Genomic DNA, 13,782 nt, shown 5'->3' on the forward strand with positions numbered 1-13,782 from the left:
GGGGATGTAAAGTATAGTATAGGGAATACAGTCAATAATATTGTAATAACTATGTATGGTGCCAGGTGAGTACCAACTTGTGGGGGTTAGGGGGATCACTTGGTAAGCAATATAAACATCTAGCCATTATGCTGTACACCGGAAACTAATATAAAATAAAGCTGAATGTCAACTACATTAAAAAAAGAAAAAGAAAAAGAAAATGCCATCTCTCTGTTCTTCAGTCCCTCCTCACTGCCCTCACCAAATGCCTAGATAACTCCTAACTCCTATCGAGACTTCCAGTTTTAGTTTAAAAGTCACGTCTCAAAATAACTGTCTTTGATCTCCTTCTACACTACCTCTCATAGAACATGTACTCCATCGTGTTGGCTCACCATCATGTCCCGGAATTGCTTGTAAAATATCTCTTTCCTCCACCCAGCAGAATCTCTGTGATGGCCATTCTGTCCTGGGTTTGTTTCATTCATTAGTATATCCCAAGAGGCCAGCAAAGGGCTTGGCACATTGATGGTTTCAATAAATATTTCTCAATAAATGGAATACTGTACTGTATTCTATTGTTTCTACTGCTTCTATTCATTCATTCATTTATTCATTCATTCATGAAAAATCTATTTTGTGCCAGGCACTGTATAAAATGGGGGGGGTGCATATGTTAAACACTTCAAACAGCCATCAAATTCAAAAGATCTCCAAGCACTTAATATGAAATTCTTCCTGGGGTCTTATCATATGGTTTCCACAGATGGGAAAAGGACACTCAATTGGTGAATGGCACCAGTTATCTTAGGCAAGTTGACATTTGTTGTACTGCAGGGAATTTCTCTTAGCACAATATTTCCTGGGAGGAGCAGGTAAATATTGAGACAAGATACACATCAAGTTTTTTTTTTTTTTTTCTGTGAACCACTGTACAATAATCAATTCCAGAGATAACAAAGGCATTTGTTAACAGCTCCAACTCCTTTTTCAAAGCTCAGTTCTCACTCTGGCAATGTTACAGAGCTCAAAAAAAGCAGTGTTGTTAGCAGATGCCAACCACTTGTCAGAGGCAAAATCCAAAAGGCACTAAGAAATACCTTAGCGTTTTTACATACAGATAGGCTTTCTGTCCTCCAGTTCATCAAAATTCCTGATGGAGAGGCTCTAGAAATGGAAAATAATGCTTTTACAAGCAGATTAAATAAGAAAACCTCAGCCCAGCAGAAAAATGTCTTTGCACAGTCCTCTGATTTTCAGGTTATACTTTCACAAATAAGAGTTTTTGGCTGGAAACGTAGGTCTCCTTCTATCAGAATACTTGGCACACCAAATGTGCTATTCTTTTTAATATTTTTGGGTTACCTGTGCTAGATTCTGAGAACAGAACTTGGTTTCATTCACCTTTATACCTTTTCCTCTCTGGGTAGCACATAGAGGGTACATGGTGGATATTCCCTAGGCAAATGAATGGATGACATGAATGAACATTCAGTGAGTGAAGCCAGTGTAGACTCTACTTGGCAGAGCGAACTCAAATATTCTTGGATGGATTTCTGTGGAATTTCTATTATATACTTCTGGAACCTGCCTATGTACACATATTGATATAGTTAAAAACTCTTTTCAAACGATGGAATCAGAATTGATAGATTTTATTTTTACTCTTTCTGAAGAGAAGATGCTTTCCATGTTGTGTTCAAACTGCAGGCTGATAAAGCCCAGTTGTCTCTGACTCCCTGAACATGCCAGTAGGAGATTAATACATGTGTACAGGCAGAATGAATGAATGAATGAACGAATGAATGAATGAATGGGTCTTTGTGTGGTCTCAGCTTTCCTTAACGAGTGTCTGAGAGAGCAGAGGGAAAAACTGGATAAAAAGACCAGGGTGAAACCAGCACACATCACACTCCGTCCCTTCACCAGAACTGACTCCTCCTGATTCAATCACCAGTGTACAGAGCTCCACTACGTCTAAACATTCTATACCACAGCTGACATCACTATGTACTAAGTTCTCTTCTTGGAAGCTGAACGAAATGCTGCTGGGGGCCTGACCTAAATATTCTTTTATCTGTAATGAGTCAGGAGAATGCAAGGCCCTGGGTCAGGCCCAAGCCCGGCCATTTGTTCCTGGCCCCCCGACATGCCGATTGCATTGCCAACCTTCAGAGCTACTGTCGGGAGCACTGGACTGCAGTCGTCTCCTGTCCATGAATCGTGGCTACAGTAAGCTTGAAAGAATATCTCACCCCTCCCTGATCTGTTCAAACCATTCCACTATCTCATATAGAGAATAGACTGGAGTTGGGAATTTCTGTGGGCACACCACATAAAGAAAACACATTTTTTCAATGTCTACTGACTGGAGTCTTTCTTCTACAGCTTCATCCGTCTGTGTATTTCCTACATGCTTAATCTCCCCCCACAACTTTTTTTTATGTTTTGAGAGTTAGGGAACTTGGGAGTAAAACTATATATATATATATATATATATCAATTCACATTATGGTTCTGCCATGAGGTGTGAGACTGTGGTCAAGAACATAGGTCCTCTGAGCCCACCTCGTCATGCATAAACACAATAGTATTTATGCATCAGAGCTTGAAGAAGGATCATATATATTAATGTAGTCATTCTCAGACCTAAATGTGCATGCATTTGTTTTTGATTGCTGAATAACAAATTACCACACAATTACCAGCTGAAAACAACACCCATTTATTTATTCTCTCACAGTTCTGTAGGTGAGAAGTCTAAGCTGGGTTCTCTGCTTAGGGTTTCACAAGGCCAAAGTCAAGGTGTTGGCCAGACTGTGTTCTTATCTGGAGGCCCTGGGGAAGAATCATCTTCCAGAGTCACTGAGGTGGTTGGCAGAGGTAGGGTTTCCAGGCGGGAATTCCCGCCCGTTCTCAGGAATTTTCTTCACTTTCCCATTCCCGAATCCCGAGATATAAACTGTTTTCTGTTCTCCACGATCGTTTCCACAAAGTGATGGTGGATAATACCAACCACTTGAGTTCAAGGAGCCATTTTTCCCAATTTCCTGACCAACTTTTCTTAGAATTTGGGAAAGGGAAAGTGAAAAAATTTCCTGAGAATGGGTGGGAATTCCCGCCTGGAAACCCTAGAGGTCAGTCCATGTGGTTGTAGGACAAAGGTTCCTGTTTCCTTTCTGTCAGCTGGGCCCTGCTCTCAGCCCCTAAGGCTACCTGCATTTCTTCTCACAGGACCTGCTCCACTTTCTAGTTAGCAACACAGGGCATTGACTTCTCACACTGGAAATCTCTCCAACTTCTGTTACAAGCCAGAGAAAACTCTTGTTTCAAAGAGCTTGTGTGGTTAGATTAGACTCACCAGATAATCTCCCTTATGCCATATAAGGTGACAAAATCATGAGAGTGATAGATCTCATCAAATTCATAGTTTTCACCCACACTCAAAGGGGAGGAAATTAAACAAAAATGGGGGTATTAAAGGTCATCTTGAGAATTCTGACTACCACAGTGCATCAGAATCACGTTGGAACTTTTTAAAAATACTGATTTTTCTGTCTCTACCCCAGGCTCTCTGAATCAGAGTCTCTAGGACTGAGTCCTGAGAATTTGTATATTTAAATCTTCGTCAGATAATCTGAATGTAACCAGTCCATGAATGCACGTGAAAACTATCTAGTTAATGTATTCAAACAGCTTTGTACAGTGCCTGATATATAACATGAACTCAATATGTATTATTTGCTGTCTCTCTTCTAACATTTTGCTACTCAAAGTGTGGTCCATGCGCCTGCATCTTAGAAATATAGAATCACCGGTACCACCCTACAGACTCAGAATCTGTATTGTAACAGGATCTTCAGGTCATTGGTAGAACCGCTCTAGGAAGCTCGCCTAGGATAAACCCATGTCATCAAACCTAAAATGCTATTTGATCTTATCATTTCCAAATGGGTATCTATATGCAAATATTTCTATTCTATTAGAATCAATTCAACTGAAACCCAGACCATTTTTCCATGTTTATTGCATGCCCACCACAGTGCTATACGATATATGAAAAATAATTGTAAGTTATAATCTGCATTTAATAGATGCTCACCTGTTATCGGATGCATGAAATACAGAACAATTCAAGGCAGCACATCTGATAGAATGTTCTGAGAACTGTCAGCATTTTATTTCAGAGTAGGCAGGGAGAAGACTTTGAGCTGTTCCTTGAAGGACATAAGTAGACAGTCTTTAAAATCTAGTTCAAATGTTATTTCATTTATTCGTTCATTAAACAAATATTTGTTCAGCTCCCACAGTGTGCCGAGTCCTTGGAATAGGTACTGTTCCTGAACTCCAAGGATGTCACTCCCTGGTTCTATGCCTTGGTCTTATTCCTTTATTACAACATTCAGCACACTGCAATGTGTGTTCTTGCTCAGTGTGTCAGGTTTCCATGAAAGATTTTGCACTTCTGGGAGAACGAGCTACATTTCTCTTGGTATTTGCTTCAGCAGTACAATGTTCAGCATATAGTAAGAGCTCAATGAGTGAGAGAATGAATGCATAGATGAATGAATTCAAGAAAGAGATGGAGCACGGTACGTGGAACATGCATGGATAAAGGTGTGGGAGGGAGAATACCGTAGCATCTGTGAGAGAGAATTCCAGCCTGATCTGCCATCATGCTTCATTGTTCCTAATGGAGTTAAGATTCAGTTGATGGAGTTAAGATTCATTGGAGCTAGAGTATAGAAAAAATGGAATTTCAGGATGGAAATGTATTTTTTAATTAAATTCATCAGATATGTCTTAAGCTGATGAGCAATAAGGACCTACTGTAAGATTTTGAGAGAAATATAGGAGGTTTGGCATATAGTCTGGTAATCTTTGGTACTTCTACAGGTTAATCTTATAGATCTGGTGGCTCCAAACAGAAAAAATTAGTATGGCAGAGATGGAGGCAGAAAGGCAATGTATTGGTGTGTGTTTAATTTGTGTATTTGAGGGTTGTAACGAGAGGTATCATAGCCATCCAAGAAAAAATGTCATGAGCAGATGCTCAATATGGAAAAATTCCCATTTCAAACAAGCCAGAACATTTAAAAATAGATTGATAGTCCAATTCTGTCCCAAAAGAGCTCGAGAAAATGTTCTTGGAATGCTGATTTACAGTTTACTCACTTCCACATTCATTCTTGCAGTCATTCAACAAATATTAACTCAGTGCTGGGCACGGTGCTAAGGTCTGGGATTACAGAGATGAATAAAATAAGGTCTCCTGCTCCTGGAGGGGGAAAAGATCCCTTCAAATTAAACGTATTGACTCTGTTAGAGGATTAATCGTGTTAGTGATAAGATTAAATTGCTCAAAATTGAAGAAGAAAAACTCCTTCTGCAAGTTCTTTAAGCTTTCATTAAAAGTCTGATATTTTCTGGCATAGCAATCTAGTAAAATGGAAGGCAGACAGATAAACCTGGGGCTGAAGCCATCTCTTACTATGTGAGTTTGTCTGTTTCCTCGTTTGTAAATGGGCATGGTTCCTACATGACAGGATTGTTGTGAAATTGAAGGAACTGATCAACATACACGAAGCACCTAGGTAAGTACACGGCACACTTCTGGCGTTCAGAGGCTGAAACCTAGAAACCTAGAGCCCAGGCTACATTGCTGGTTGGCTTACAGTCACATTTGACCATTAGGGGGCACCAAAAAAATCAAAGGGAAAAAAGACAAAGACAGTGGGGTATTTCCTCCCCAACTTCTTCCCTATTCCTTCCTTCCTGCATCTCTGTGCCCCCGGCAGAAGTCACATGCCTTTGTGATGCCGGGTTCCACCAACAGCCACAGCTCCTCTCTGGAGCTTGCCCTGGGCTCCTCTCCCTGCCCCTTCCGTGTGGTGGTAATACTTCCTGCACTGCTTACCCCTGCCTCGGTGCTTCACCACCCTCTATGGGTTTCCTTAACTCTACCCAGATCTCCGTATGTAGTCCTTTTCTTAGCCTCATCTTTGAATCATACGGGTTGAATTATAATTCCTGTAAGTGCCTTGACGTGTACAAAGACGTTCATTTTTACGAGCGAGGCCAAAATTTCTCAAAGTGTCTTCTACGAGTTGTTCTGTGAAAAAGAAGTTTCTATAGTCAAATCAGTTTGGAAAATGCTGTATGTTTGATTTCCCTCTTCGAACATCACAATATATATCAACATATTAAAGGTTCAGAGAAGCCTAAAATGAAGAAGTGTGTTTAATTTTATTGAACAGTGTTTTCTATACTCATTTGACCATGAAACTATTATTTCATGTAACATCTATTAACATTCCACACTTGAGGAAATGCTGAACTAGGCTAAACTAATAAGATAATTTGTCACATTTATAGCACTTTGAAGGCAAAAGAACATGGAATCAAGATTTGCTACGTCTCGTCCTGAATCGGCCACTAACTCATGGAAGACCTTGGGCAGACATCTCACCCCACTGGAATTCAGTCTCCATGGAGCAGCTGGAGAAATGCTCTGTTTTTCTCCTACCAATCTGACTCTGATGCACACTCAGAATATTTTCATCAATGCGAGCAATCTTGGCAGTTTGGGTAGAAATAGCTCAGGAATGTTTTGCTTTGTTTCTTTTGCAACTGCAGCTTTCACCCCCAGAATTTTACTTCTTCACAGTTTTTATTTCAGTCAAGACTTCAGAATGTCAAAGGCACTTGCATTGAACTACACAGAAATGTTTATAAAGCAAAATGATAGCATTTTTAATGTTCTTTCTACTATAACACTCTACAGTCTGCAAGTAGGAAAGTGATAGTGTTGAAGGTACCTTCAGATCTAAGGTTTTATGATGGGTGGAAAGTGTCACTTTTCATTTGGTTATTTATGTATCATGGAGGGGATAGCGCCCAAAAGAGTCAGTAAAAACCAGTCTTGTAGTGTCATAATTACTCAGCCTCAGAAGGCCTTGTCCAGAAAAGCAAAGTCTGATCATGTTTAAACTGGGATGATTACTCGAATGATGTAAAAGAGTCAAGGCTATTACATAGCCATCAAATATTGTCTTACACCCTAGAAAAATCAGCAAAAAGAGCTAGGTCTATAGCCATTAGAGCGACATCACAGACATTTAACTCTGCCTGGCTGATATTATTCCAGACATAAAGCACAGTCAAGATATTTCTACTAACAAGGCAAATTGTAGCTCACGGGAAATGAAATTGAATACAGATTTTAGTTCTCAGAGTTTTAGATAAAAATGTAAATGAGGAGCAAGACAATAATTAAACAAATCATTCACAGGAATTTTTATGACCTACTTAAAAATCATCAGCACAATTCAAGACACAGCAAGAAATTCTGAGTCCTTAAAATAATTGATCCACAACAAGGCAAACAGTCATTTAATCACCATACTGGAGTTGAATCAAGGGAACAGGCAGTTGGCATCTGATTCCTATTTTCTCATACTTCACTTTTTTTTTTTTTACCAGATACTTCAGGAGAAGGCAATGAATCAAATTCCAAAGAAAGATCAGCAAGACAGTCTAGTATTACCTAGTATTACAATCTACCACTGAACTTCAAAGATATCTGAGATGGTGATGGCTAAAATTACTTGTAAAACAAACCCACTCTTTCCAAATGGGGACAAAGAAAGGGACGTGCTCTGTGAAATGACTATTTCCTGTGTAATTAGAAACACAAGTGTCCTAACCAGAGATGGAGTTGAAATTACCTGCACACATCAAAATGTCTAGTGCACTTCATAACTGTTGGATAACGTTTGGACTTAGAATTGTGATGTACATGTTTGACAAGTCACCTCAAAAATTGTCACATATCTGTATCATACATAACTTTGGACATAGCTAAAAGCCATTTTAGATGAGTTCAATGTAGATGTAGGTGTTTGTTAAGGTTAATGTATGAGAAGCATAACTATTGTAGTTGGAAAGGGCCTTTAGGCTGGGGAAATCGAGTCATGCAGAAGGCAAAATCTGGGACTGCAGAGAGGAAGAAAGGATGACAGCAGTTAAAACCGGAAGCAAGATACTAGGACAAATATCGTTTCCTTTCTACAAATGAGAGAATGAAGCCCATAGACACATGTTGTCTAAGTCACCGAGCAAGGACGTGGCAGAGCTAGGATGACAGCTAAGAATGGACCCCGAGGTTGGTTCTCTTCCCTGCACTTTGTTAGGCCTCTAGCCAGGTTCTCGCCTGTGCAATTTGAGAACAGTTCAGCTATAGGGGAAATGGCATTTGCCATCTTAACTTTTAAGACCTAGGGAGGGTCATTCCAGGGGAAGAGAAGCAAAGCTGTTACCAGGTTGATTTAATTAGGGACATATTTTTGGTGAGAAACAATACTCTCATTTTGCTAAGCACATTCATACCTTATATTTATGGCACACAAAGGAATTGGATTCTGCAGCAAAAAAAAAAAAAAAAAAAAGAAAATACACTAAAATCTTTCTTCTTTGCCTTTATGACTTTGGGCTTTAAGAACATGGTCATCTATGATACAATGCATACAGCAGGAAGGGTTTGCTTCATTTTTCCACGTAACAGCGAATCTCTCTGGCAAGTTCATCACCCTCTCCTCTGTGTTGGTTCCGGATTCTATACATGACCTCAGCTTAGAAGTCATTACCCTGATTGCATTTATAGTGGAGGTGAGTGGTCAAGAGCTTGCAGTCCGATCCGGGTTCGAATTCCAATCTACTACAAGGAACTTTGGACAAGTTAGACCCTTTGTGCCATATGTAGTTTGCTCATTTAAAAAAATGGGAACAATCATAGCCACTTCAAAGTGTGTGTAGTACTTGCCGTTTGTGCCTGGCTGGGCACCCATCCCTAAGCACCCTCTTCCACTGGGAAGCCCCTTACCCAGGAGGCTCCCTCTGCCCCCTCCCCCCAGCCACTAACTGAAGGCAAGGTAAACTGCGTAGGAGCTTCAGGGACCACATCCTTGCTTAGTCCTTTTCCTCTGCCCTACTTTACTTCCTTCAACCCCCCCTCCTTTCCTGAGAGCACACCCCCAATCAAACACTTGCAAAAAAAAAAAAGAAATCCCCTTGTTAAGGCTCTGATTCTAGAGAACGATCTTAAGGCAGAGTTGTGAACATTAAATGACACGTTGGTTTGTACATTGCGTGACATGGGTAAAGCATTCCCAAATAGTAGCAGTCATCATATTATTGGCCACATATCTGGAAGCTTTAGCACAATTCCTGGCACTTTGAGATAATAAATTACAGAAAGTGAGGCTGCAGCAAATCATGTTTGCCATCTATGCCTGTGACCCAAGTACCTTGAAGATCCATGGAGGTGTCTGCACTAGATCTCTACCCTCTCCAAATAACGCTTCCACCTCTAACATGTCTATATGTTTCCCTTTAACCACAATGTCCACAAAAATGTCTATTGTATTTCTAAAGACAAGATACCCATAGTGGAGAGAAGGAAAATACAGTTTCTATTCGTAAGAAATATAAATGTATTCTCAGATTTACTCTCAACATAAAATAAAAGAACAATGCATATCATTATAGATTTTAGGAAGTATGTAGGGAAAACCATTAAACTGTTCAGAGTTTTATAGTTTAAATGATAGTTTTACAAGCAACCACATTAATGGGATATTGATATATTTAAAGTAGCTCCTTACTTTTTTTCCTCTTTAAAATACTGGAGGAATGATCTTACTGAGTATATAATCTGAGGAATTCAAATAGCTGACCTTGTGCTTTTTAAATTTATAATTCTCCTGTGAAGCTGATACTAGACTATTGTAAATACTAAATGAAATTAAACAAGATCCTGGCATGTAATGATTCAGATGTCATGAATCATGGGACACATTTACTAGGAAATTTAGTGGTGTTTTTGGGTTTTTTTCCATTTTCACAACTGTGAAAACAAGTCCATCTCCTCTCATTATACTACCCTACCATTTATGTCTGCTAAATAACCCAACATTATTTAATCCAAAAACAGGAAACACACAATGAGCCAATTTGATGAATATGGGTTCACTTTTTGCCTCCATTAGGAACTATGAACTTATACTTCTCATTGTTCCAGAGGGTATTACAAGCCCAGGTCGGGGATGTTAGAGAAAAGTGGTTCAGCTTCACAGCTTTGTAGTCAAGTACTTAGCCAGAAACACATGTCCTATTACAAGAGAGAAACGTGTTTATGTTTATAAAGAAATTCAACAGTTGGGCAAAAGAAGGGCATTCTTCATAAAATGAATAGTACATTCTAACAAAATGATTCTCCGTCAGAAATTCAGTGTTTAAGGTAGACAAAACACAGGGACTCTGGGATATATTTGGGAATGTCAGGTATCATGACAAGAACATATTGATTTGTATGTAATGATGCTAGATGCTCTGAAAAAATATGAAGTAGGAACATGGAAGTGTTGGGGTACTAAGAGGGCAGGTATTGGGTTGAGTAGAGAAGTGTGGCCCATGCTCCGCAGGGAAGCTGAAAGGTAAGTCGGAGGACATTGGCCTGGTCCCCAGGCCCAGGAAGAGAACTGGCATCACAAGATGGTAGAGCCTACCTCTCTTTCCATGCTGTTACCAGGATTTAGTGAGCTAACATATGGTAAAGGCTTAGCACAAGGCCTGCCTATGTCTGATTCTTGGAGGACGGCCAGTGAAGAGTAATCAGCATTCAGATTCATAGGCTTACTCTTTGGATAAGGAAATCAAGGCAGAGAGACGCGTGTCAAGCACCTTGCCAGAAGTTCCACATATAAAAATGTTATTGTTGGTCATCGACTTGCCATATCTATTGATAGCATGCCTTGTCCTTCATGTACACTATCGGATGGCAACCCTACAAGAGGAGAAAACACTGAGAAGCTAACTGAAGCAGCTTCAAGGTGTTACAGGTTCTCAGTGATGGAGCCCAGCGTTGAGCCCAGGACTGACCCGTTCCGAAGTCCAGGCCGGTCACTGCTGGGTGATACTGGCCAACGCCAGTATAATCACCTGTTTATTTGTCCATTATAAACTGTGAGTTCCTTGAGGGAGGAACTATGTCTTCATATGCTCCTATTCCAGGACAAACCACAGGATTTGGCTTAAAAAAGTTTGTTGAATGAATGGCCTGAATAAAATGGTATCTAGGAGAAACTTGGCTCTTAGGTATGCCTTTAAACAGTATTGTTGTGAATGAAAAATGAAAAAAATACATATTTTATATTAGGTGCAACATGTCCCATAACCTTTATCCAAAAAAAAGTTCTCATACCTCTGCAACGATCTCCCTATCCTTCGTTCAAAGTGATCACTCCTTCTACTAACCTTTATTAATAAGTTCATTATAATAGAAAGAGACCAAAAAGAAGAATGGGCCTATCTTCCCCTAGGATAAATATCAGTTTCTTCATCTGTCAAATGGTGATAATTGCTCATAGGGACACTTATCCATTTAATATTTATCCAGTGCTTTCTGTGTGACACACGTACATACGCATGGTCCTAAAGCAAAAGAAAACACAGTTCATGTTCTCATGGATTTTCTAACTTAGTGTGGGAGACACAGTGTAGAAAGTGCCATCCTGAAGACAATGTGCTGCCTGGGGGGTGGGGTGATGGTGGTGGTGGTGGTGGTGGTGTGTGTGTGTGTGTGTGTGTGTGTGTGTGTGTGTGTGTCTGTGTGCGCGAGACAGAAGAAAACAGCTGGGTTCAGCCCAGGGATTAAGACGAAGCTGCTCAATGTAACGGCTAGGATCACAGGTTCTGGATTTGAAGGCTTGGGTTCAAATACCAGTGTGACCAGTTATCACCTGTGTGACCTTAGGCAATTTATTTAATGCATCTGTCACCTCCCATTTGCCTGTCGATAAAATGGGGATAACAGTTCCAATCTCAAAAGTTTGCTCTGAAGATGAAAACGGCGGATTACACCTAGAGTATTTAGCTCCGTGCCTGACACATAGTAAAAGCCTGACAAAGACTTTGCAGAAGAAGCTGTGTTCTTGGAGAGTGAGTTAGGAATTTGTCACAGAGACAAAGAATTAGGACACGCAGAAGGTCCTCCAGGTGAAACAAACAGCCTGCAAAGTGGTTGAGAGGTGTGAGGTTTTGGAATTTACAACCCACTGTAAAAAATAGACTTTACATCACAATTCGGTATACACGCACCCACGCCACTAAAACCAATGTTTCATAAAACAATACTTAACAAACAATGTGCTGTGTAATAAACTCTGATCTATACCATTCCATTTCATTCTCTTCTAATTTTTAAAAATAATGGCTAAAGTCCATTAAACTGATTTCATGACCCCCATAGCGGGTCAAGAGCCACAGTTTGGAAAACACCGTATTTTACAACTCTAAGTGCAGAGCATAAAAAGGGCAAAATCTGACTAGACTGCACATTGTGCTTGGTCTTGGGCCCTAATATGAAGGGGAATGATTAGAGATGAGGCTGAAAAGAAAGTCAGGATCCTATCCTACAGACTCTCAGAAACCACGGTACAGAGACCCAGCTTGATCTGTAGGCACTGAGGAACACCGTGGAATTCTGACAGGATCACTTAGAAGGGTCTGGGTGACCAACCACTCTGGTGGTGATGTGTAGGATGGCTCCTCAGAGGCCAGGACTGAACGGAAGTCATGGAGTTATGCTTTGATAAAAGCTCCGAATAACGGTTAGATTCTGCTATAATAAACTTTGCAATAACTTACACGCCTCATCCTAAAGTTCAGTGCTTTTCCCAGGATATTGGACTCTCTGTCCTATTTTGGGTTGTACAAAGATTTGGTTGGGAGCTAGAGAAAACTCAAGGTCTCAGGGCTGCAATTAGATTTGCTTTCTAACTGTAAATGCATTCGGTTGTTACAGTATTAGAGAGGCTTGTCATGCTGTGTTTTACTTTTAGCAAATGATTTGAAAATGTTGTGCACCTGATCTGAACCCATGGGAAATGATTTTTCATCAATAGAAATGTAGTGCATTTTCTGAAATAGTATGAAATTTAGGTGGCTATCAAAGGTTACTTTATTAATAAAATTCTGCTGGTATTTGGTGGCAGGGACTACTTGCAAACAGATTTGGAGGAAAATTAGGATTTAATGGTTGGAGAAACTAATATTTAATGAGTGCCTATTGTATGCCAGTGTTTTATACATGTTATAATAGAAAACCTCATAACCATCCTTCATGTAACCAACCTGCTAGATTAACAGGGTTCCAATTCTTTTTGTAGATCTATTGACTATGATCTAACTTTACAGAACACAAGTGGCTAGTAGACTTCTCTTTAGAATACCCTGTACTTCTGTTCATATCGGCTGAACATGTATTTGTTTATCTAATTGCACTTGTTATTCTTTATCTTGCTATCTATTAAGTAACGTACTATGATGCAATATATTTAGAAAAAGAAAGTTTTTCTAATCAAATCTAAGTTGAATGCTATGGAAAGACATGATAAGATAAATGAACTGCCTACACCATGTTGAATTAAGTTGGAATAGGACAACTATAAAGAATAGAGGGAAGTGGTAATTTAAACCTAAGTTGTTTTAAAGCACTCATTCTACTTTAAAGAAACATACTAAAAATTGTAACAAAATGCTTCATGGGGATGGGTTATACCAGGGTTCTGGTGAGTGGGTCATATTCTCCAAGAAAAGACCTTGGCTCTAAATCAGAAGGTTGCTAAATAATAATAATAAAAAATGTTATACTTAATTTGAAATAAGCTATTTAACATCTGTATGTGTTAGCTTTTATTCCTCGCTGATATTCTAGTTATCTAACACAGGACAGTGAAACAC

This window comes from Rhinolophus ferrumequinum, chromosome 9 (assembly GCF_004115265.2).
Source record: "Rhinolophus ferrumequinum isolate MPI-CBG mRhiFer1 chromosome 9, mRhiFer1_v1.p, whole genome shotgun sequence".
Classification (NCBI taxonomy): Eukaryota; Metazoa; Chordata; class Mammalia; order Chiroptera; family Rhinolophidae; genus Rhinolophus; species Rhinolophus ferrumequinum.